The sequence below is a fragment of the Phyllobates terribilis genome, unplaced genomic scaffold (genome assembly GCF_046119375.1).
Source record: "Phyllobates terribilis strain yellow unplaced genomic scaffold, ASM4611937v1 Scaffold_3__8_contigs__length_932513732, whole genome shotgun sequence".
Lineage (NCBI taxonomy): Eukaryota > Metazoa > Chordata > Amphibia > Anura > Dendrobatidae > Phyllobates > Phyllobates terribilis.
The window spans coordinates 906,985,039-907,009,555 of NW_027362763.1; the positions used below are offsets into that span (position 1 = coordinate 906,985,039).

A 24,517-nucleotide genomic window follows, 5' to 3' on the forward strand; every position below is an offset into this window, starting at 1 on the left:
AGCGTTTGCAGCCGGTCATCTAACCACTTCTCCATTCCGTCTGGGGATACTGCTCCATTCATAGCCATCGCGGTACACTCTTCACACTAGACACTTCACACCGCTCTCCCCGGAAAATTTTCGTGGCCGGGCAGAGCCACAGCAAACCAGGTTTGGGAGCGACAACAATTTTCGTAACCCCGCCAAGTTACAGCCAGATGCTTTAATCTTCGTGACCCCGCCGAGCCACAGCAAGATGCTTGCATCCACACTCGTCGTCCTGTGCCATTACCCCTAGCAACCAGGCTGCAGTTGCCCGCATTCCTCAACCACATGTAAGGTAGCGCTATTCATCACGCTGGCGCACTCGCTTCACCGGGTCAATCAAAGCACACATGCAACGTTTTTCTGGTAATTCACAGTACAGCAGTTTATTACATCTCATAAACCGCTCATAACATAGTCCATCTCAGTGGCTCGCCGACAGGTTACACATATAATATCCCAGAGCCTTTCCAGTGACAGATATGCCCACTTGGCTCCAGATAGAGCCTTCAGCAAGGTAACAATATCAATGTCCACATCAAGCAGCGTTTTCACCTTTGCCGGGTCTTAGCTGGTTCTGTCAGCTCGGTTCTGCCACAGCTGTGGCTTTAAGGCTTCCCAGATGGGGCCTCCGGGCCACGTACCTTCCAAGGCTACTGGTATCTCAAACACAGGGGATCCAGCTGCTGCCTTCCAGGCTAGTGGAGTCCCACACAGGGACCAGGCCTCTCGTCCTCCAAGGCTACAGGTATCTCAAACACCAGGGATCCAGCCTTTGCCTTCCAGGCTTCACCAGGCCTCTCTCTCTAGGCCTCACCAGGCCACTCTTTCTCTACCTGTTTCAAAACTACCATGGTTTATATATCCTTTTGTGCACACGGGACCTGTGATGATGTCACAGTCACATGATCAGTCACCTGAGGGGGAGGTAAATGACCAGCTAGAGCACACCCCCTGGACATTCTAGCAATGCAGCAAGCCGCTGCATTACACTATGCATTGCTTGACAAAGGTTGGTCACAACCGAAACGTTGCCACACATTATGGGCTAATAAAGTCCGCTTTTTTCACTAAAGAACCATTTTGGAGTGCTGCCTGCCTTTTTTTGCTACTACAACCCCTGGCAAAAATTATGGAATCACCGGGCTCGGAGGATGTTCATTCAGTTGTTTAATGTTGTTGAAAAAAAGCAGATCACAGACATGGCACAAAACTAAAGTAATTTCAAATGGCAACTTTAGGGCTTTAAGAAACAGTAAAAGAAATCAAGATTAAAAATGTGGTACTCAGTAAGGGTAATTTATTTCAGATCAAGCAGAGGGAAAAAATTATGGAATCACTCAATTCTGAGGAAAAAATTATGGAATCATGAAAAACAAACACACAAAAGAACACTCCAATACATCACTAGTATTTTGTTGCACCACCTCTGGCTTTAATAACAGCTTGAAGTCTCTGAGGCATGGACTTAATGAGTGACAAACAGTACTTTTCATCAATCTGGCTCCAACTTTCTCTGATTGCTGTTGCCAGATCAGCTTTGCAGGTTAGAGCCTTGTCATGGACCATTTTCTTCAACTTCCACCAAAGATTTTCAATTGGATTGAGATCCAGACTATTTGCAGGCCATGACATTGACCTTATGTGTCTTCTTTCAAAGAATGTTTTCACAGTTTTTGCTTTACGGCAGGATGCATTATCATCTTGAAAAAATGATGTCATCATCCCCAAACATCCTTTCAATTGATGGGATAAGAAAACTGTCCAAAATATCAATGTAAACTTGCGCATTTATTGAAAATGTAATGACAGCTATCTCCCCAGTGCCTTTACCTGACATGCAGCCCCATATCATCAATGACTGTGGAAATTTGCATGTTCTCTTCATGCAGTCATCTTTATAAATCTTATTGGGACAGCACCAAACAAAAGTTCCAGCATCATCACCTTGCCCAATGCAGATTTGCTATTCATCACTGAATATGACTTTCATCCAGTCATCCACAGTCCACGATTGCTTTTCCTTAGCCCATTGTAACCTTGTTTTTTTCTGTTTAGGTGTTAATGATGGCTTATGTTTAGCTTTTCTGTATGTAAATCCCATTTCCTTTAGGCGGTTTCTTACAGTTCGGTTACAGACATTGACTCCAGTTTCCTCCCATTCGTTGCTCATTTGTTTTGTTGTGCATTTCCTGTTTTGGAGACATATTGCTTTAAGTTTCCGGTCTTGACGTTTTGATCTCTTCCTTGGTCTACCAGTGTGTTTGCCTTTAACAACCTTCCCATGTTGTTTGTATTTGGTCCAGATTTTAGACACAGCTGACTGTGAACAACCAACATCTTTTGCAACATTGGGTGATGATTTACCTTCTTTTAAGAGTTTGATAATCCTCTCCTTTGTTTCAATTGACATCTCTCATGTTGGAGCCATGATTCATGTCAGTTCACTTGGTGCAACAGCTCTACAAGGTGTGATCACTCCTTTTTAGTTGCAGACTAATGAGCAGATCTAATTTGATGCAGGTGTTAGTTTTGGAAATGAAAATTTACAGGGTGATTCCATATTTTTTTCCTCAGAATTGAGTGATTCCATTATTTTTTCCCTCTGCTTGGTCTGAAAAAATTACCCTTACTGAGTACCACATTTTTAATCTTGATTTCTTTTAGAGTTTCTTAAAGCCCTAGAGTTGCCATTTGAAATGACTTTAGTTTTGTACCATGTCTGTGATCTTCTTTTTTTCAACAACATTAAACAACTGAATGAACATCCTCCAAGCCCGGTGATTCCATAATTTTGCCAGGGGTTGTAGATGGATAGATAGATATTTGTTAAGAAAATGGAACAGCACCAATCATGTATACATGGGTGAAAAGCCTTCCAGACAATGATTCCATTGTCATACTATCTGTTGGATAAGAAAAGAAGGCAGCACTCCAAAAAATTGTTGAAAAAAGTGGTAGTCCATAAATGTGGAAACGTTTTGGCTTAACACAGCCTTTTTCAAAGCTGAATCTGAATAGACAGATAGATAAATAGATATGGATAGATAGATAGATATGGATAGATAGATAGCTATTTGATAGATAGATGGAAAGATAGATATATACAGTAGAGAGATAGATACTGTATGTGATAGATAATAGATATGTGATAGATAGCTAGTTACAGTACATAGATGATACAGTAGATATAGAGTAGATAGATACAGTAGCTAGATATAGATACGATAGATAGAATAGATAGATTGATATTGATACAGATATAGCTATGTGATAAGATAAATAAATATAGATAGATATAAACAGATCGATATAGATAGATAAGGCTAGATAGACGATAGCACTTATTGTTATTTTTAGCCCCCTTCTGGCACACTCAGCTTGTTTACAAATTACAAGAGGGGTCTGCAGAATATTGGTTTCAGAGGTGCACAAAAAAGGTCAAATTAGAACCATCTGGTAGCTAAAATGGACATTTCCATTGCAAACTAGTACTGTGTTATGTTTTTTTTTTCTGTGTCATTTAAGGACAAGGCACTTTCCATTATTACACAACCATGTTTTCAACAAGCCTGCTACCTCTAGTTACTGGTTTGGTTTTATTTAGAATATTCATATGATAATGTTCGACAGCAGCACAATAAGGTTTCTCTGATCCAAACTGTTTCTATATGTATTGGTTTTGATACTCTTTACATCAGAAGAGTAAAGCGCAGGGTAGTGGGAATAATAAAATATAACTTTTAATAAATATAATTAAAAAAGCCAAAAGGCTCAAAAAGGAGACCACAAAGAAAAAACAAAAGTACATAAACGACACACTAAACGTACTTAGTTCCTCATCTGTATTGGGAACCCTCGTTTGACTGCAGCCATTACGGCTGTTTCCCCCTCCCTACCCTCCCCTGATGAGTTAATCAACAAAACGCGTAAGGAATGGGAGGTTTCTTGGGGCATATGCAATAGATCCCCTTTTTCCTGATCACATATGAGACTGTTTTGGGTATTGTGTGGGTAATTCTGTTTCTCTCCCATTGTTATTATCTCCTATGTGGACTGTGTATTTTTTCCTGGATGAAAGCCAGTAAAGTGGGGATTCTACCGCATATGAGTAAGGCTCTACTCCAACTAATGGTGAGACTGTTCCTTTCTTATATACACTGTGTTCCAAATTATTATGCAAATAATATTTTCTCAGATTTTCCCAAATTACCTATATGAATTGCAGTCATTGTAATTTTCCAGTCAAATAACTATTAGAGTACAATTGAAAGGTTTTTGTACAAACTGCCTATGATAACAGTATATTTTTTAAAAAATCAAAAACTCAAACTGCACTCAAAATGCATGTTCCAAATTATTATGCACAGCAGAGTTTTCAACCTTTTCATTTTAATAAAGAACAAAAAAATGGTCATTTTTGAAATTATAAGCATTAGCAGGTTATTACAAACTGAAATCAAATAGTTTTCAACTCAAAACTTTATTCTAGGTGATGTTACATTTGCACATAGGACCCCTTGTTCGAAAGGAGCTTCTGAACTCTCTCGTCCATTGAATTTGTCAGGTTTTGGATAGTTTCTGCTTCAATTGTTTTGCATGAGGACAGAATACCCTCCCAGAGCTGTTGCTTAGATGTGAACTGCCTCCCACCATCATAGACACTCCTTTTGATGATGCTCCAGAGGTTCTCAATGGGGTTGAGGTCAAGGGAGCATGGGGGCCACACCATAAGTTTGTCCCCTTTTATGCCCATAGCAGCCAGAGATGCAGATGTGTTATGTGCAGCATGAGACGGGGCATTGTTGCCCTCCTACGGCCCCCTCCACGTCTCCTGGTGTACTGGCCTGACTCCTGGTAGCGCCTCCAGCCTCTGGACACTACGCTGACAGACACAGCAAACCTTCTTGCCACAGCTTGCATTGATGTGCCATCCTGGATGAGCTGCACTACCTGAGCAACTTCTGTGGGTTGTAGATTCCGTCTCATGCTACCACGAGTGTGAAAGCACAACCAACATTCAAAAGTGACCAAAACATCAGCCAGAAAGCATTGGTACTGAGATGTGGTCTGTGGTCCCCACCTGCAGAACCACTCCTTTATTGAGGGTGTCTTGATAATTGCCAATAATTTCCATCTATTGTCTATTCCATTTGCACAATAGCATGTGAAATTGATTGTCAATCAGTGTTGCTTCCTAAGTGGACAGTTTGATTTCACAGAAGTTTGATTTACTTGGAGTTATATTCTGTTGTTTAAGTGTTCCCTTTATTTTTTGAGCAGTGTATATTGTGTGGTATCTATTTAAAATGCAAAAAAGTAAATGATTAAAAAATAGCAGATTTTTCTAAATTATTGGCAAATTTCAAATATTTTCATAAAAAAGTGCAAAGTGCAAATTTGACCATTGATATAACTTAGAAATGAAAAATACAATCTCGAAATCACTGGGATATGTAGTAGTATTCCAACGTTATTACCAGATAAAGTGACACGTCAGATATGAAGAAAGGGGCTTCATCAAAAATGCAAAACTGGGTGCAACGGAAGAGAGTTGCATTTTGTAAGCTTTCCGACGTAGTCATTAATACTACGCACCACGTCGGAAAGGCCGGTTCAGCGGGGGCTCCGGCACTGAGCCCGCACTGAACCGGGCACATGTCAGCTGATTATTACAGCTGACATGTGCCCGCATCAGCAGCAACTATTAACTAGTTAAATGCCGCTGTCAATCTCTGACAGCGGCATTTAACAGCGCTGTGCCGGAAGCGCGTCACTTACCCCGCCCATCAGTGACCCCGTCATGTGATCGCGGGTCACTGATGGGTGGGCATGACAACCCTGGGTCTGCAGCAGACCCCAGTGGTTGTCATGTAATGATCGCTATGAGCGCCATCTAGTGGTCGGCGCTCATAGCACAGGAGCATTTCTGCTACATAGAGGTGATCTGCTCATCGCCTTTATGTAGCAGAGGCGATTGGACAGTTGCTGCTTCTTGTCTCCTATGGAGACTATAGAAGCAAGCAAAAAGTGTAAAAAAATGTTTTAAAAAATCTAAAAAAAATATAGAAGTTTAAACCACCCCCCTTTTGCCCTATTCAAAATAAAATAATAAAAAATAAACCCCACATAAACATACTTGGTATCGCCACGTTCATAATCGCCCGATCTATCAATATAAAAAAAGAATTAATCCGATCGGTAAACAGCGTAATGAGAAAAAAATTCCAAACGCCATTTTTTTTACCAAACTTTGGAATTTTTTTTCATTACTTAAATAAAAAAGAACCTAAACATGTTTGGTGTCTATGAACTCGTAATGACCTGGAGAATAATAATGGCAGGTCAGTTTTAGCATTCAGTGAACGCGGAAAGAAATAAAAACAAAAAAACAATTGTAAAATTGCATTTTTTTGCAGTTTCACCGCACTTGGAAGTTTATTCCCGTTTTCCAGTACACGATATGGTAAAACTAGTAATGGTGTTTAAAAGTACAATTCGTCCAGCAAAACATAAGCCATCATATGGCCATATTGACCAAAAAATAAAAAGGCTGTGGCTCTGGGAAGAAGGGGAGCAAAAAACGAAAACTCAAAAACGGAAAATGCTCTGGTCATGAAGGGGTTAATACTGACAGTACAGAATTAATGTCTTGTGACTATGAATATGACCTTGCTTATATAGCGCACCATATTCTGCAACACTGTGGAGAGATTGTCAGTACTCACAGCAGTCCGACATCCATTGAACTTAAAACTTTTTTTTTCTAACCTCATGCAATCTCATGTTAACAAATTTACCTATCACGCATCTACAATACAAGACAACATTTATGAATTATTACAGTCTTCACTAAAAAGTCACTGAAGCACATGTAATAAAATTACATTTCCTATTTTATTCAACTCACTTCTAGGCTTTGCTGTGTAGACTGGGACTGCCTCAACAGAGTCACCTCATCATCACTAGATGATGGGAGATTTAAGGACTGGAGGGTGCCGTACTCCATCTATTCCTGGAACATTTATTAGTCTACAGATGCATTTCTGCAATATAATTCCCACACTTAACAATTACAGACAATTCAAGAATGTATCTGTATTTCCAACATGACAGCCACCAGAAAAGTTTTTAAAAATAAAACATGTTTTTAATAAAAAATGAGCAAGAGATTATGAATGATATACTCAGTACAAATACAGTGTATACAAATATATATGTAATCTTACAGTTTCTAAGTCATCTGTGCTACAAATCAGTGTTCCATAGCTACTGTAGAGGCCCTGGCTTCACATCTGGTTCACTGGCTGTTGAGGGACACCAACTCTATCTTAATCTAGGTTATAAATTTGGGCATTCAGTCTAGAAGCTAGACAAGCTTTTCTTCCTTATTACATACAGCTCAATACTGATTTACTTTACAAAGTGATTTTGTACCAAAGTTGGTGAATGCCGATAATAAATCCAGCGCATTTTACAAATCAACTAAGCCAGCAAGAGGTAAAAGGGTGTTAAACACTAAATATAATGCATGGCATTGGAACCAAAATACGGGTGTATATAGTTTAGCAAATTTACCCCAATAATAGCTTCTACATTGGCTGGAAGAGTACATGACCAATATTAGAGAAATTATGCCTACAGGAGCTTAAAATTAGGCCTCTATAAAGAATTCATGGAATTATTATTGGATAAAATCTTGAGCCATAAGTTTTTATCATGGTAAATCAATACAAAACCACTTTTTCAAAACTCACAAACAGTATAGTAAACTGTTTACAACCTACTTAACAGTTTACAAATTATAGTTTTTGTTTAGTACATTGAAAACGTATTGGTGAAGGAGTTTTCTAAGATAAGCAGAATATGTTAATCCATAACTAAGAAAGCATCACTAGATCCTCATGATTGACTTATTCAGGTTTCACATTCTTCACTACTGTCCGTACTGATATCCTATAGACCTATAAGTAATTTTGAGCCTTAGGATTTTCTAGAGTGGAGTTCTATTTGGATCACAGTTCAATAATAAGTCAGGAATATTGAGAAATTCCAATGGCAGACTTTTTTTTAGAGAGCTACAACATCTGCAAAGTAAAATCTAAATACAGCTTTCTAGCCAAGTTGTATTGTACTGCAAATTGCGAGAGGACTTGAGATCTCCACATTGTTTGGTTTCTTACTTTCGTGTCCCTTCAATTATTGTTTTTTCACTGGTTCGTGGTCTGATAGTCAGATATTCTTTAGTGATAATGTGTATGACATTAACAAATGGAAATTGTGGTTGAAAAACAAAGCTAACTGAAAACGATTGGTGAATACTGGATAGAAGTATGTTACACTTCATGATGCTAATATATCAACTAATAAATGTAGTGATCACTTGAAGAAAGTAATTTCATATACAGTGGGGAAAATAAGTATTTGATACACCTCAGATTTTGCAAGTTTTCCCGCCTACAAAGAATGGAGAGGTCTGTAATTTTTTTCCAGACCTGTTAGTTTTTCTTTAAAAAGCCCTCCTACTCTGCACTCATTACCTGTATTAATTGCACCTGTTTGAAGTTGTTACCTGTACAAACGACACCTGTCCAAACACTCAATCACACTCCAAACTCTCCACCATGGCCAAGACCAAAGAGCTGTCTAAGGACACCAGGGACAAAATTGTAGACCTGCACAAGGCCGGGATGGGCTACAGGACAATAGGCAAGCGGCTTGGTGAGAAGGAAACAACTGTTGGCACAATTATTAGAAAATGGAAGAAACACAAGATGACTGCCAATCTTCCTCGGTCTGGGGCTCCATACAAGATCCTGTTTTGTGGGGTAAAGATGATTCTGAGAAAGGTCAGGAATCAGCCCAGAACTATAAGGGAGGACCTGGTCAATGACCTGAAGAGAGCTGGGACCACATTACCATTGGTAACACACTACGCCTTCAAGGATTAAAATTCTGTAGGGCACGCAATGTCCCCCTGCTCACACCAGGACATGTCCAGGCCTGTTTGGCCTCCAGAGGCATGGGAGAAGGTCAAGTGGTCAGATGAGACCAAAATAGAACTTTTTGGTATCAACTCCACTCGCCGTGTTTGGAGGAAGAAGAAGGATGAGTACAACCCCAAGAACACCGTCTCAATCGTGAAGCATGGTGGGGGAAACATCATACTTTGGGGGTGCTTTTCTGCAAAGGGGACAAGATGACTACACCGTATTTAAGGGAGGATGGAAGGGGACATGTATCGCGAGATTTTGGCCAACAACCTTCTTTTCTCAGTAAGATCACTGAAGAAGGGTCATGGCTGGGTCTTCTGGCATGACAATGATCCGAAACACACAGCCAGGGAAACTAAGGAGTGGCTCCGTAAGAAGCATTTCAAGGTCCTGGAGTGGCCTAGCCAGTCTCCAGACGTGAACCCAATTGAAAATCTTGGAGGGAGCTGAAACTTAATGTTGCCCAGCGATAGACCCAAAACCTGAAAGATATGGAGAAGATCTATATGGAGGAGTGGGACAAAATCCCTGCTACAGTGTGTGCAAACTTGGTCAAGAACTACAGGAAACGTCTGACCTCTGTACAGTAATTGCAAACAAAGGTTTCTGTACCAAATATTAAGTTCTGTTTTTCTATTGTGTCAAATGCTTATTTCATGCAATAAAATGCAAATTAATTATGTAAAAATCATACAACGTGATTTTCTTTTTTTTATTTTTAGATGCTGTCTCTCAAAGTTGAAGTGTGCCTATGATAAAAATTACAGACCTCTCCATTCTTTGTAGGTGGAAAAACTTTCAAAATTGGCAGTGTATCATATACTTATTTTCCCCACTGTATAGAGTATAATGTTGTGGCATTGTGTATATAAATAGATTCTGTAAATAACTAGATAGTAAGACCAGATAATCTTGGGAGAGGTCATCAATAATAGTTCAGTGGGGGTATGAAACTAGATACTGTCACCAATTAGCTGCTAGCAGCTCCTACTGTGGCATGATGTGCATAGGGTATGGAACAACTATGCTCAATAAACTGTGTAGTGGGTACTGTGGTCAGATTATTGTCTCTTCAATGGTAGATGAGCTGCAGTACTTGTAAATGGCCACTACATGGTGTATGGAGCTATGCTGCTGCATCTCTGTACAATGTGTATATCCAGATGCAGCCACAAGGTGCAAACAGCTGATCAGTGTGGAGTGGGTCTGATATTGATGACCTATTCTGGACAACCCTTTCATGTCCTTCTTCGGCATTACCGTTCAGTTATCTAATTTAAATATAGGTATATATTTGTGCAACCTAACAAGATGCCACTACATTAAAATGCAAACATTGCAGAATTGTTAGGGTAAACTCCACCACTAGCGGACACAATTACAGATACGATCTACATCTTTCTTAAACCAGACTATATATTTAAAGGCCATAGATGTGAAGATAAGCTTTAACAACAGCTATTAATAGAAGCATTAAAGCAAATGAAGTGCTTTTTTAATAACATCTACATGATGCAACTATTATTAGGTTTTGTAGAGACTACTTATGCAATAGTTATTACAAAACCATTTACAATATTGTCGACAGTACAACCCTGTTTACATGAGGGCAGGCTCTGACCAGACCACATGGGAACAAGTGAATCCCCCAGTGGGCCCGTATTCCAAGCAGTTGGCAAAATATACTTGATTCATTGGGTTTATTATTATATAGAAGCATAGAGAAATTTGTGAAGGGGAGTAATGTAATATTGCATGTAGTTGAACAATGGGCCCCCAGAATCAACATCATTGATGGGCCCTTAGCATACAAATCTGACACTGCATGAGGAGATATAAGCATGTATAGAAGACGCGATCAACGACAAACAAGCATTTTATCATTTCATCGCTGAACCTGTTTACATTGAATCAGAATTGAATCATTATCAAGCGTAAAATTCCCTTTCCGTGGATCTTGTCTGTCACGTACACACTTCTCAGCACGTGACCTGTGGTGCAACTACAAGGGTTAATTTATCTCCTCTTACTCAATCTTGCACTTAACCTTGGTTGTAGACAGCAAAGTGGGCATAAATCACAACCCGAACCAGTCCGCAACCGCTCAAACACACAGGGTGATGAATCCCCAAAATATATATTACTATCTGGTATTCAAAAGGCCACACACTGTCTGCAAGGCTGTGGATTCTTGAGAGCATACAAGGATCAAACTTTAAGCTTTAATATAAAAAATACAGTGCTTATAATAAAAGGTATAAAAAGAAAAAAATGAAGCAATAAGCAAAACAGTTATAAAATAAAAATGGAGAAACAACAGAAATGTCAAAACATTTTCATCTAAAGTTATTCTTCTGTTTCCTTGAGGGTAGGAGAAAGGGTTTATGGATTACGTGCAGCTGAAGCTGACCCCACATGTGAACACCTTTTCATACTTTAGCCCATTTTTTTATATACCTGGCCCTGGGCTCAAGTTTCCAGGATGGCCTAGATTGTGATATTAAAATTGCAGGTCTGTAACTAGACTTTGGGCTAATTAGTGGCATGCACCTTGCACATTAAATACCTTGTTTCTTCCAACCACTGCCACTCCCTATAATAAATAGGAAATGTCCAGCCTGTCCACAAAAGACCATCTGCCCAAGCTTTCAAGCTCAGGCTCATCAGGCACAATGTCACAAACGAGATACCCTTTGTAATCTCAGGGATACCCACCTTGGTTCTGAGTTCCTGTAATAAGAGTACATAAACATTATGCCCTTTGTGTAGTGTCAATTATGCGAATGGCAGTCTTAAATTCATGTTGTTTGAGAAATTTTATCATTTCCCTTATATTGTCAAGTCCCAAAATGCTATTAGGGTTAATCTGCAGGGTAATATTCCAAAGCTGCCCGGACGCTGCAGTGAAAGACTGGCTAGCAGGAGCGGCTGTAACGACGCCCCAACGCTGACTGACAGCTAGTTCTATTCTGATGCACTGCTGAGCCGACTGTCAGTCAGTGCAAGGACATGGTTGCAACTGTTGCGCTCTATGTACTGAAAGTCGGAGGCTGCCGGAAAGAATAAAGTTAATTTCCTCCCAGTAGCCAGCTTTTCAACGTGGCGGCCGGGCAGCTTTGAAATGCTATTAACCTGCCGATTAACCTCATATCTACAGGTTAATAGCAATTTTGGAACATGACAGGTTCCCTTTAATGTTTTTGAAGACATTCTGCAGTCTACTGTACATGCATATATATATAATGTGTCTAAAACCTTGACAAGTCTTTATGTAAGTCATTGCCATTTTGCTACGATTGGAACTTGACTAAAACATTTTTTGTATGTATGATATTATAGAAATATGTGATTTTTTTTTTTGGTAAATGTTTTACAAGAGTTTGTTTACTTGGTCTTTATGAAATTTTTGTCCATACCCACGTACATTTCAGCTATCTGTAATTAAGACATCATCAGTGTTTCTTGTACGAGGCAGGTTGGTAATTGTAAACTTGGAATATACAACTTCAATGAGATTATTTTCTATTATTCCCATATAGTATAAATTGTGCTCAGTATTACACAAGGTCATCAAGCTTACTTTATAATGTACAGAAAGTAAGATTCTGTAAACTGTAAGTAAATATGCCACATGTGAAGCTTAATCGGCAATTTGTATTGGGTAAGCAAGTACTTTAGGATTATGTCACTATTTAAGCCATATCAAAAGCCATTAAAGACTTGACCATTCAATATCTGTGATTAGTAGTGTTTATGAAAATCACTGCATTTCAGGCATCAGAATATTGTTATTTTTTATTTATTTTTAAAGCACCATTAATTCAAAGCAAATGAGCTGTACATGTGAAAAGAGTTACATACATAAAACATACATTAAGCATATATAAAATACAATAATAATAAAATCATGGCTCTGATTATATGTATTTTTGTATCTTATAGTCTTTTATAGATGTTATCTTTCTTTGCTGTTGGTTGAGCAGTGACTCAGCTTGTCTGCTTGTGGGGCTGTTTACAATGTTGGGATGGGCTACTGCTGGATAGTATAAAAAAAAAAAGTAGAAAAAGTTTGCAGCAGTTTCCCTGATGTGGTGGAACACTTTGTACTATTGCAGACATCACCTTGAAAGGTTCTCTGCCAAATAAACGTAAGATATATTAAGACATAACACACACCTTTAACTCCTAGAATACATATTACGCATGTCTCTTTTCAACTTGTGATTATATTTGACTTGTAGGCCAGCACAGAACAAATCTTACTACTTTTTGCATAATGTGTCATGGCCTTTAGAAATGGAGGCTTCATTGTAATGGCAGTTTTTGACTCTCTATGGATGGAATTAATATTTTCGTATTAGTATGGCTAAAAAGGTAAAAGAAAGTCCATATATTCCAATTATTTAACCATATTATACACTTATGAGGTTGTTTCTGATCATCCAAATCTTTTGGTAAAAGAAAATTCTTTCCCATCACTGAGTATGGCAATCAGAATGTCCTTCATCAATGACATTTCTTAAGCTATTTCATATAGATAACTTAGAAAAGCGTATTACAAATGTTTATTGTTGTAATGTCACATCTTTTCAAAAAGGGATAAATACCTCATTCACATTAATTTGATAACTGATCCATTGCAATATAATGGGACAGAGTTTCATAGTTTCATTGCTCTTAAGGCCCCATACATATTAGACTAAATACAGCAAAACCCACCGATATCAACAGGATTGGCTGATAGTGTAATGTGTATGGGGCCTCCGGACTCTCCCCCGACAGATGATGTTGTAAAAGAGAAGAATCTAACACGTTAGATTTTCAATGGCAGATACTTTTGTTCTTCCCAGACATAAGCTGCTACCAGAGGACTGATCGTTTGTCCCACTGCTATCCAATGTGTATTCGAGTCGAGGGTAAAGAAGCCTCTTTCACGATGACTTTGAGAACTTCTTTTCTAAGTAGCACAGTGAGGTACATTTAATGGGGTCATCTGGGTGTCCGGAAAAAAAGATTGTCCATCATTCACCCTCAGGTCTTTGTTTCCAGGCTGCCAGTAATGATATGTAGATTGGCACATGACTATTGCAGTGAATCATTGGCCTCAGAAGTCACATGCTGCAATCACTACTGTTATCATTGCTTTAACTTAAAAGATTCAAGAGATGGGGCAGTTTTTGTGGGTTTAGCACAGGGGCTGCGGAACGTCCGGCCTGTGGGCCGTTTAAGGACTGAGAAATCACTTGGTCTGACCCTGTTAAAGCAACTGTTCCTGCACAGTAACTTGTCCTTCTGAGGGCACAGCCTACTGTGCTCTACAGCACTGCACATACACTCTTACACCTGGAAGGGCTCGGAGGATTCACCAGGAAGGCACACCCAAACCACCTCTGTGTCATCTTTATAGCTCACATCCATCACCTTCAGTCTCCTTTAGTCTCTGTAGAAGCATCCCAGCATAGGGCAGCACGGTGGCTCAGTGGTTAGCACTGTTGCTCTTCAGCTCTGGGGTCCTGGGTTCAAATCCCACCAAGGACAACATCTGCAAGGAGTTTGTATGTTCTCCCCGTGTTTGCGTGGGTTTCCTCCGGGTTCTCCAGTTTCCTCCCACATTCCAAAGACATACTGATAGGAAATGTAGATTGTAAGCCCCAAATGGGGACAGAGCCTAAAAATGTCTGTAAAATGTCTGAATTGTAAAGCCCTGCGGAATATGTTGGCGCTATATAAATAAAAAGATTAGTATTATTATTATAAGCATCACTGTGACTCAGATAAAACTTCTCACTAATGGACAGAGGCAGACTTACTGAGGGGAAAGTGATAGAAAAGCATGTAGATACTTCCACCTTGACTTAATGAGGGGGGAGGTGATGGATGTGAGTGATGAGGATGAAGCAGAGACAGTTTGGTGAATATATACAGTATATTATATCTTCATTTGTGGAATTATTTCCAATGAAACTTTTTTTCAAATCTGTTAGAAGTCTTTATTTCTATTATTTGTACTATTTATTTGAACACAAGGTACAAGCTGACTATTAATTCCAAATTAGCCTCCTCCATGAGTTTTCAAAAGCAACAGGAAATGCCCAGTGACAACATAATCATTCCATGTATATGGAGAGCTAGGTAACTAGTATTCAGACCATGTATAAGGCTTATTGCCGAAACGTGTAGGTCCGTCCCGATACCTTTTTATTTGCTCATATGCCAGGTATCGCTCCTGGAAGTTTTTAATGAAGCAATAAATATTGAGTTTTACATATACTTACCCAGGATGAGCTTTCCATACTGTATCCTTCCTCTTGCTTTCTGGTGAATACTCCAGTATCTTCTACTGTGTTGAAGGGTGTATGTGCAGCGCATATGCTGTAGAGACCAGAAGCCTGTGCCCTCAGAAGGTGGAGTAACTCCGTCAAACTTAATGATAGTTTTCAGTGGTACGACATCTTACATATTATGGCTACAAAGAATAGATGCAGCGTGTTGATCTTGAGAAATGTACAACTAATATTTTTTTTTGTTGTTGAAGTCAAAGGCAGAAGAAGCAGTTCCAGCCATCACATTAGGGGTGAGTTGATTAAATGCTTGACAGAATACATCAGACCAATATTTAAGTTGATAATTTTGTGTGGCCCGTGAATTATGTGATATACAGTAAATTTAAATGGCCTTTTGCAGAAAAAAACATTTCCCTACCCCTAGTCTAGTAGAAAACAAAAAATATGTTTAGGTGGAAAATCATTAGGATATCCTAAGACAGCAGTTTAGGATGTATAGTGGTGAAGTGGTAAGACGACGGCAAGGATTGTCATCTGGGGACTACACAATTAGGCTTCATTATCTTAACTATACCTGCTACTATAGGTAATAGCTATGTATAGTAATACTTCCGGAGTTACTAGATAGTTGGCCTAATTAAGTCTATTATCTCTGTACAATCAATAATTAGTAAAAGGTTGAAAATAAGGATGAACTCAAAATGTACATTTAGCTTTATCTAATTGCGCCATCTTTTCGCCTTTAGGTTGAAGGACGTTTTCAATTGAGATATTTAACAAGCTCGCCATAAACAAAAAAAATTAAAATCAGACACCATGCACCTTATTAGTCCAATGGTGGATCTTTCATATGGACGATACAACCTACAATATACCGACATAATTTTGAAAAAAAAAAAGCCGCATCTTATCAGCCAGTTACACCATAGTTTCAGCAGAAAACCTGCTCAAAAAGGAACCTCCAGTAAAGCTCCTATGGCATTGTCTTTGTGATCCTACTGTCATAATGCCATACAAGCAAGTGTTACTGAGACAAAAATCTACACAAACAGAAGGACAGTGTTGTGGTAACCTTTCTAATTGTTTTGCGTGACATAGAGGGTATAACGGAGGCACATCAGGAGGAAAAGTCTATTTGGAACTGTCATTACGGAGCTTGACAGACTGGAGCAGGAGTGTGGCAAGTCCCGTCTTTTCCATGTCACACTTTCTACCTTGAAAACAAACAAACCTTTACGAGAACAGCTCGGCCTGTTTACAGACTATCTTACTAGTACGCAGAAATCAGCTACAGTTGAGTGGAAATATAACACCTAACCTGAGTTAACCTTTTTACCCTGTGTATTTTTAAAGGTAATAATAAATGGAGCAGTTGTGTAAGAAGAGAAGTTGATGGATGATTGTGATGACATAACTGAGACATTTGGCATTTCATGCAGGTTAAGAAAAGGCATACTTTATGTGTGTTACAAATCAATTCCAATTATGCCAGTTAATTTAATTAGTCAACTCATGTAAAAGGACAATCCCTGCTTTTCTCCTCGACAGAATTCACATGATTTAGATTTCATTGAAAAGCTGCAGTAAATGAGCTTCTTTTTCTCTTAAAAGGGTGTTCCAACTAAGTACATTTACCAGCTATTCCAGAATAGGTGATAATTGTATGATCGCTGGGACCCCACTGATCTTCCACCCCACAGGGCACAAGAGTACCCCATTCTTCCTCACCACGTGACTAATGACAAAGGGTGAAAATGGATGGGTTACTGATCAGTGCTCCGCTACTGCGCTGTTCATACTCTGCCTCACTGCAGTTGGGCAATAAGGAGGAATAGGGGGCTTTGAAGCCCAGTTCTAGTGATCAGTGGGGTTCAAAGTGACAAATGTACTTTGTGGGGAAACCAAACTGAACTTCAAAATCAGCCAGAGCTTACTTACCTGTGTAACTTTTCATTAGAGCTTTATCAACTTATATCACATCACAATATCCAAATGTTGGGGGCCTGTCCTCTCTGACCCGTGTAACCTCCAAAAAAGTTATGTGGACTTCATATGGGTTGGAGATTCCTTGTGCTTTCCTGTTGTAGCTTACACTTTGTTGTAGTTAAGACATTGCAGCTTTCAGATATGACATCAATATCATTGTGAAAGTCATTTTAAAAAGCAATCTCTCACTGTTTTTTCCACCTAATCTGAGAGCAGCATAAAGTGGAGACAGAGAACCTAATTCCAGTGATATGTCACTTACTGGGCTGCTTGCTGTAGATTTTATAAAACCACAGCAGGAGATTATCATTAGAGGACTAGTAAACCTGCTGCCATGTAGTCCTCCTTATTCATGAGCTGTGTGTTACCCTGCCCTCATCAATGATTGGCAGCTTTCTGCCTATGCACAGTATACAGAGAAATCTGTCAATCATTGGTGTGGCCAGGGTTATACAGAGCTCAGCATTCAGAGAACTGGTATATCTGCAGCAGAGAAAACAGGGATTTTATCAAAACTGCAGCAAGCAGCCCAGTAACCCAGCAGTTGATGCATCGCTGGAATCAGAGTCGCTACCCTTACATCAAGCTGCTCTAAGATGGAGCAGCAAAAACCTGGGAGTCCATTTAATAATAGTATAAATTGTGCAAAATCGTTTAATCTTTAATCTCTTATTATATACTTCAAGTTTTTTTCTTGAACACAGTGATTTTAAACACATTATTCAGCAGAGGCTGATTTAGACATGCACACAAAGCTGAAGGTTTGTTACTAGGTATCACTGCAAGTAAAAACTATCAGACTAGAGAGCAGGAATGGAATAATATATGTGCTACTGCAGTGTCTAAAGGGCCTGTAGGTTCCCCTGACAACTCTATGTTAGTGTCAGATAAGTCAGGAGAGTCGAAAAGTCTTTTTTTACTGCACATGGGATAGACAAGGTGCAGCATCGGCGTCTCTGCCTCCTGCCGGGCAGAGACGCCGTTCCCCTCACCGCCGCGGTCCTGGTCCTGCGTCTTCCTGCTCCCCTGCTGCTGTGGCGCGCACCGCACGTAGCTTCCCGGGCACTGTGCTTAGGGCGCGCGTGCGCTCCCTCCCTCTTCCTCTGATGCGCGCGCCATCCTAAAGAGTCCCTGGCCAATGGCAGGAGGACTTATCCTATATAAGGCACCTCCTCCAAAATGGAGGTGCCTGTGCAAGGTTGTTGTTCCATGTGCTAACACTTTCTTCAGCCCTCAGGTCCCACTGCCAGTCAGTCCAGCCCGCCAGTCTGTCTACAGTCCAGCCCGCCAGTCTGTCTAATAGTTCTGCCTGCCAGTCTTCCAGTTACCTGCCATGCCCGCCAGCCTGCCTACCTGGAGCACCTGCCAGTTACCTGCCGTGCCTGCCAGCCTGCCTACCCGGAGCACCTGTCTGGCTGTCTGCCGTGCCCGCCTGCTTGCCTACCCGGAGCACCTGTCTGACTATCTGCCGTACCTGCCTACTGATCTACCCGGACCACCCGTCTGCCTTCCTGCCGTACTCATCCGCTGTTCCGGTCAGTTCCTGTCATCTGACCCGTGGGAGTCACCTGCTCTCACACAAGGTCGGTCCCAGAGTGGCACCTGGTTCACCTGCCCGGTCCCTTCCTGGTTCACGGGGTCGACCACGCCGCTGTGTGACCTGGGTCAGGCCGAGTAGGCACTTAGTCACGCCCCTCTGGTCCCTCCTTGCACCTAAGCACAGAGGTTCCACCACCTGGTCCGTAACACAAGGTCAATACACTGAAAGAAACCCTCAGATGTAGCACTAAATCAGGGTAGTTTTCAGCCTCTGAATTTAAACAATGACAGTTTCCAGTAACAACTAGTTCATGTGTTGGAAATTTTAAAGAAACGCTCCCATCAAAGTTTTTATCCTCTTCATATATTGCAGTTATCACATTATATAGTACTGTGTACTTACAATTGCTCATTTGCCTTTCTACCCAGTAAATTATTCTCTTTTCTCTGCTCTATGTAGAAACAGGAAGTGTCTTGTCCCCACATTTATCATGCCCCTCTTCAACTCCTGACCTAGCTGCTCCCTCCTCCCCCTGCCAGTGACTTTTGCAGAGACTCATGACTTGTACAGGGAAAACTGACTTCCTGTTTCTACATAGAGCTTAGAAGGATTCAGCCAATCAGTTTTTAATCATGTGATGTCATAGACCTAATGGAAAAGAGAAGAATTAACTGTGTAGAAAGGAAAATGAGCAATTGTAAGTACACAGTGCTATATAATATGATGACTGTGACGCGCCCCCTGGGCCTGTGCTGTGCAGGGGAATACCCGGAGCCGGATCGCTGAGATGCTGGGGGTTGTAGTCTCCGTGTGGCGGTGACCCGGTCCGTGCCCAGGGTGGTCAAACCAGTGGCAGTCTATTTGTATGGTAATAAGTGTCCGACTACGCCACCCGTGGATTGCGGTCAGTGGGGACCGCCGCTGCGCTGCAGACCGCTGAGGCTGATGTTGTTTGCGCAGCTGAGTATGGGATGACTCCCCACGGGAGAAGTATTGCCTCAGGGCAGCTAATGTGAAAGATGATGGGAGTGATGGTCTGAGGGTCCCAGTGCTAATGGTGCAGGAGCGGCAAGGAATCACAGAGACGTGAGGTGCAGTTCAGGGTCTTTACTGATGGTACAAGGCAGCCCTCCCGGGAGTACTGGCTAGTATAAGGGGCCTGGTCAGTCTGCGAGCAAGCAGGAGTTCCCCTGGCCAGGTGGAGTTGTAGGCCTCCCCGTTAATCTGCACTCTTCCTGGCTACCTTGCTGTCAGCGTTTACAAGTAGCCCACGTCCCTGAGTATACCGTGTGGTGCTCACCCGTATGGCTGGTGACTTGGGGCCTTCTGTTAGCCTCCGCTCCTGGATGGCGGCGCTGGTCCCTTGTCTGTGACTAAGCCTCCGGGCTTCTATGGCCAGAGGACCTGGAATCCCCTGCCGGCTGGTTTCTGCTGCTGGGTGTAGATAAATCCCCACAGCCTCGGACTCCTGTGTCCGGTTTTAGTGTACTCAGCCAGGGCGAGCTATATCTCTGCTCAAAGCCCCTGGCCTTCTGCCTCTGCTCCTCCAGAGCTCCTGTTCTTGCTTTCCCTCTCCAGGCTCTGACTGCCCTAATCCCGCCCCAGACCCAGTTTAAAAGGGCAGATTCCTCCCCTCCCAGGTCTGGGCGGGCCGTGTTGCATGTTTAGGGATCCTGACCAGAGAAACCTCCCACTTGCTCTCAGACATAATATCTCTATTACTGCGGCAACCAGACCCCTGGGGTGTCGCATTCCCCCCTAGTAAATTTTAGTACTCCGGGACTAAACACATTTTTGAAGAAACATAAATACAAGGTATAACAATAACAAGACAACATATTTACAAGAAGCTTTAGTCTATAGAGGTCACGGCGTTTCCGTGACCGGGTGTCCATATCACCCAAGGTGAAGTTTATGAACAAAGGGGGTGTCCATGTCACCCAACAAGGCGAAGTCTTGGCACAGAATAGGGGACCTGTCCAAAGCAAACCCCTTGCGTTGTCCTTGGGCGTGGCTGCAAGGGTAGACTAACTACTTTGGGCCGCAAGGAGGCCACGCCAGACAGGTTTTATCTTCTGCGGCCGTCTTCGCAAGAGGCACCAAGGTGCAACTATCTACAAAACTGTTCCGGTTATCCAGTGTCCATAACCTGTTAGTCCAAATAAATCTGCAGGGTAACTGAGAAACATAATTAGTAACAGGCAACAAACATAAACCATAAACATTTTTCACTAAACAGTCAACTTTACAGTGCATTGGTTTAGATTCTCCAGCGAGCGGGCATCTGACCTCTAGTGACTCTAGTGGACCTACGGAGCTCACTAACTGGTCCTGCACTACAGGGTGTAGGAGGTGTTATGGGCAAGCTGGGCATCTTTCTGCGCACTCTTTGGCTCACTAGGGGCACGGCAGGCTCACTACTAGCAGAGGGTTGATCCTCCTGTACTGCTGGTGTGGACTCTTCTGCCTCTTGGGCCGGCTGCTCTTCCAGCTCTACTGGTTCCTCTGTAGGCACTTGCGGGGCTGGCTGGAGAAAGGTGAGGACGGGTACCACGACAGCGCCGTTTACTTGTGTCCAAGACCGGGGGAAGTCTCCGAGTACGGTACTGATCATTTCTTCCCTTTCCTCTGCGGGTTGAGGGTTTTCTTGATCTTCTTCAGGGCTTTGCAGCTGCTCGGGACACTTCTTCAGGTGGTCTCTGGAGACAATGGCTGTGGTTTCTCCTCCATCCTTACTGATTACGCAGATTTTTGGGTTCTCATGGCTTGATGGCAGTACGGTGTACGGGTCCTTCTCCCACTGGTCGTCCAACTTGTGGAGCCGCCTCTTCCTCTTCAAGACCTGCTCTCCAGGTACCAGGGGAACAGCGGGAGCATACTGGTTATAAGCCTTCTCTTGCCTTTCTCTTGCTTGAGACAGACTTCGCTCGACGCTCTCCTGTACTTTCCGATACTGCTGCTGCCGTTCTGTATCCCAGTCTGCCTCTGGCGAGGTGTCCTCAGGCGTCAGGACTCCCATATCCAGGTCAATAGGCAGCTTACCAGGTCTTGCTCTCATTAGGTAAGCCAGGGTACAGTTGGTGGAACCTACAGGGATGTGGTTATACAGGTCCACCAGATCGGGCAGTTTCTCAGGCCACAGACTGCGTTCTTCCAGGGGCAATGTTTTTAGCAGATCTATCACCACCTGGTTCATCTTCTCGCAGAGTCCATTGGTTTGAGGGTGATAGGGCGTTGTTCTTATCTTCTTGCAGCCATACAGGTTGCAGAACTCCTGGAAGACCTCCGCTTCGAAGGCTGGTCCTTGGTCTGTCAACACTTGGTCCGGGTACCCGTGTGGACGGCAGAAGTGCTGCTGGAAGGCTCTAGCTGCTGTTTGAGCCGTTAAGTCCTTGACCGGGACCACCACCAGGAACCGGGAGTAATGATCTACGATTGTGAGGGCGTAGACATACCCAGATCTGCTTGGAGCCAGTTTCACATGGTCCAGGGCTACCAGTTCCAGTGGCTGTCTGGTGATGATGGGCTGCAAGGGAGTCTTCTGGCTGGCACGGTCCTTTCTTCTCAGGTGGCACGGGCCACAGTCTCTGCACCACCTCTCGATGGCTCCTCTCATGCCTACCCAGTAGAACCATTCACGCAACAAGAACTCCAGCTTCTTCCATCCGAAATGCCCTGCTCCGTTGTGGTATGCCTCCAGAACCATAGCCGCGTCTCGTCTTGGGACCACTACCTGCCAGGTCAACTCATGTGTTCGAGAGTTAACCATTCTCCGGCACAGCTTCTCCCTGTAGAGGAACAGCTTACTTTTCTCCTTCCACAGTTGCTTGGTCTCCTCCGGAGCATCTGGGTCAAGACGGGCATCGGCCTGGGTCAGCATTTCCTTCACCAAATGGACTGCGGGATCACTGTCTTGCGTCTCCGCCCAGTTGTAGTGGGGCAAGGGATTGAACGTCACGGAGCGCCTGTCCTTCACACGGTGGGAATACAGGGTAATCCCATGACGGTGGAACGCAGGGAGCTCAACTTCTTCCAGATCTTCTGGATCTTCCCCTACGTCCGGTAAGTTCGGCATTCTAGACAGGGCATCCGCGTTGGCATTTGAGCGTCCTGCCCGGTATTTGATGGTGAATTCAAAGTTGGACAGGCGGGCCATCCATCTCTGTTCCAGGGCACCGAGCCTTGCAGTGTCCAGGTGTGTCAACGGGTTGTTATCTGTGTACACGGTGAATTTGGAGGAGGCAAGGTAATGCTTGAAACGTTCGGTCACTGCCCACACTACTGCCAGGAACTCCAGCTTGAATGAGCTATAATTCTCAGGGTTCCTCTCCGTGGGCCGTAGCTTTCGGCTGGCGTAAGCGATTACCCGTTCTTTCCCTTGCTGGATCTGGGACAGTACAGCTCCTAGCCCGATGTTGCTTGCGTCCGTGTGGAGGATAAAGGGCTGGCTGTAGTCTGGATATGCCAGGATTTCATCCCCCGTGAGGGCCATCTTCAGCTGGCAGAAGGACTCCTCTTCCAGCTTTTCCCACCTGAAGGGCGGCTTCTGGTTTTTGGCTTTCCGAGATTGACCTATCAGGAGGTCCTGCATAGGGGCTGCCATTTTGGTGAAACCGGGAATGAATCTTCGGTAGTAGCCTACCAACCCGAGGAACTGCCGCACTTCCTTTATGCTGGAGGGTCTTGGCCAGTCCTTAATCACGGTGATCTTATCAGGGTCAGGAGCCACTCCGTCAGCACTCCCCACGTGTCCCAGGTATTGCACCTTTGGTTTCAGGAGGTGACACTTGGAGGGTTTCACCTTTAGGCCGTAGTTTGCCAGAGCTTCAAACACTTCTGCCAGGTGTTTCAGGTGGTCCTCGTAGGTCTTGGAATAGACGATAACATCGTCCAGGTACAACAGGACCGTCTCGAAGTTCCGGTGTCCCAGACAGCATTCCATCAACCGTTGGAAGGTTCCTGGTGCGTTGCAGAGCCCGAACGGCATACAGTTAAATTCGCTGAGACCCATCGGGGTGGTGAATGCGGTCTTCTCCCGGTCCGCCTCTGCTACAGGAACCTGCCAGTACCCGCTAGTGAGATCCAAAGTAGAGAAGAAGTTAGCAGATTTTAATGCAGCTAAGGACTCTTCTATCCTTGGTAACGGGTATGCATCTTTGTGTGTGATACGGTTGACCTTCCTGTAGTCTACACACATTCTCATAGTGTTGTCTTTCTTTTTCACTAAGACTAGTGGAGCTGCCCAGGGGCTACAGCTGTCCCTGATTACCCCAGCCTCCTTCATGTCTCTAAGCATCCCCTTGGCGTGTTGGTAGTGTGCAGGGGGTACGGGTCGGTATCTCTCCTTTATGGGAGGATGGTCTCCCGTGGGGATGTGGTGTTCTACCCCCTTTACTCGCCCGAAGTCTAGCGGGTGTTTACTAAACACTCTCTCGTACTCTCGAACCACCCGATAGACTCCCTGTTTCTGGTGTGAGGGAGTGGAGTCAGTACCCAAATGCAGTTGCTGACACCAGTCCTCCATTGGTTTCTTAGAGCCGTTACCTTCCTCTGGTTGAGATGGAGGCAAGGGTTCCACGGCCTGTACAGAATTCTGGTTTATGGTGAACAATTTGGCTAGCGTGGCATACCGGGGCAGGTGTACTTCTCTCTCCCCGATATTTATGATGCGAACGGGCACCCTCCCATGG

The 24,517-nt window shown here is 42.9% G+C and overlaps 1 protein-coding gene across 5 annotated transcripts in view; it reads right to left on the reverse strand.

Moving 5' to 3' along the window:
* LOC141257787 (uncharacterized) overlaps positions 1 to 24,517 on the reverse strand; it is a 1,010,546-nt gene that overhangs the window by 177,964 nt on the left and 808,065 nt on the right. The gene's annotated exons all lie outside the window — the stretch shown is intronic.